This window comes from Phodopus roborovskii, unplaced genomic scaffold (assembly GCF_943737965.1).
Source record: "Phodopus roborovskii unplaced genomic scaffold, PHOROB, whole genome shotgun sequence".
Lineage (NCBI taxonomy): Eukaryota > Metazoa > Chordata > Mammalia > Rodentia > Cricetidae > Phodopus > Phodopus roborovskii.
The window spans coordinates 14169272-14171513 of record NW_026126525.1 but is presented as its reverse complement, the minus strand read 5'-3'; the positions used below and the strand labels follow the sequence as shown (position 1 = coordinate 14171513).

Sequence of the window (2242 nt, the reverse complement as noted above, 5' to 3'; positions counted from 1 at the left end):
AGGCATTCAAGAGCAAAGAGACAGTGTTCAGAACAGCGATAATGAGGTCTTTCCTCTGTGGAATAAGCCAAAGCACCCACACAGTCATCACTGACTGCTTGAGAAGATGCAGCTCTTGGTTTCTTGAAGTTTGGATACAAATACTGTTAGTAGCCTTCTCCTCGGTCACGTTTAGCTGCACCGGGGCCTGGCCTTGGGCCTCCATTGCCTCCTACCGCTTCCAGCCTTCCACCTCCCAACCATGAATCCCCACAAAGTGAGAGAGCTTCGGGCCTTCGTGAAGATGTGTAAGCAGGATCGGAGTGTCCTGCACGCCAAAGAAATGCGTTTCCTGAGGGAGTGGGTGGAGAGCATGGGGGGTGGGGGGTAAAGTACCACCTGCTACTCATAAAGCTAAGCCAGAAGACACTGTCAAGGAAGAAAGAGAGATAATAAACAGAGGAAAACAAAGACGGATGGACCATCAAGTGAGGAAAGTGATCTAGAAATTGACAATGACGGTGTAATTGAGCTAGACACTGGTGCCCCTCAAGAAATGGGAGATAAAAATGCAGAGATAACTGAGGACATGATGGATCAAGCAAATGAAAAGAAGGGCGCTGCCATTGAAGCCCTAAATGATGGTGAGCTGCAGAAAGCAATTGACTTATTCGCTGACGCCTCAAGCTAAATCCTCGTTTGGCTATTCTGTATGCCAAGAGACTCAGTGTCTTAGTCAAATTACAGAAGCCAAATGCTGTCATTCGAGACTGTGACAGGACAGAGCCATTGAAATAAACCCTGATCCTGCTCAGCCATACAAGTGGCGAGTAAACCCTGCAAGTGCTAGGGAAAGCACACAGACTCCTGGGTCACTGGGAAGAAGCAGCTCATGACCTCGCTCTTGCCTGTAAGCTGGGTTATGACGAGGAGCCAGTGCAGTGCTGAGAGAAGTTCAGCCTCAGGACCAAAAAAAAAAAAAAAAAAAAAAAAAAAATGCTGAGCATCGGAGAAAGTATGAGCACAAACGTGAAGAGCGAGAGATAAAAGAAAGAATAGAAAGGGCGAAGAAGGCTCGAGAGGAGTATGAGAGAGCCCAAAAGGAAGAAGAAGCCAGAAGACGGTCTGGAGCTCAGTATGGCTCTTTCCAGGTGGTTTTCCTAGGGGAATGCCTGGTAATTTTCCTGGAGGAATGCCTGGCATGGGAGGGGGCATGTCTGGAATGGCAGGAATGCCTGGGCTCAGTGAAATCCTCAGTGACCCAGAGGTTCTTGCGGTCATGCAGGATCTAGAAGTCATGGTGGCTTTCCAGGATGTGGCCCAGAACTCCGCAAATATGTCAAAACATCAGAGCAACCCAAAGGTTATGAATCTCATCAGTAAATTGTCAGCCAAGTTTGGAGGTCAAGCATAATTTCATAACAATGCTGAATGAATAGCAGCTTAGCTCACTTACTGGATGTTGCAATACAAACCAGTGTATCTCTGACCTCATCTGGAGAGCTGGGGTGCTTCGAAGAGAATCCCTTCCTTTCTGCATCAAATGCAGCTGAAGCATTTTACAGTGGTTTGCCATTAGGGGCTTCATTCAGATAATGTTTTCCTATTAGGAATTACAAACTTAAAACACTTTTCAACCTTAAACATATTTTTTAAAAATTTAGGGGGTATTAATTTCTACATTCTTCTTTACTATTCTTTTTGGGTTTTTCCTTTGAATAACTGGGTGAGGAAGCTGAATATAGTCGACTTACTGCTCTCATGAATGGAAATAAAGATTTGTTAGTGGGAAGCAAATAAAACCCATTTAAGTTGAAAAAAAACAAAAAACAAACAAACAAACAAAAAAAAAACAAATACTGTTTGTAGAATTACAGACCAGAATTAAGTATACTACCAACTTGTCTTCTCTTCATTACATAAAGGACTAAAGCAGGCACTTTTGTATTGTAGCAAAGACTACAGGAGGAGCCTGAACTCTGGGGTCATGGAACCATAGTAGCTATGCTTGCTATCTTCTGTTGATTGCTTGCTATCAACCAGTCACCATCTTAATATACATGTATTGATTTCTTCATCCTTATATCCTGTAACCTATATACTAAGATTGTTTCCATTTTAGTTGAAGAATTTAAACAAAGTTTTTGCACTTTATCTAAACATGGACAATTGAGTCAGGCCACTGTGGTGCTGCAAGACTCCATGACTAATTATCATAGCACCTTAATCTTTGTGTAGATACTAATTACTTACCTCTTTATAC

General features: G+C 42.9%; 1 pseudogene; it reads left to right on the top strand.

The window, feature by feature from the left end:
- The first annotated feature begins 241 nt into the window (after window positions 1-241).
- LOC127232323 (hsc70-interacting protein-like) lies at window positions 242-1790 on the top strand (annotated as a pseudogene).
- The last annotated feature ends 452 nt before the right edge of the window (window positions 1791-2242 follow it).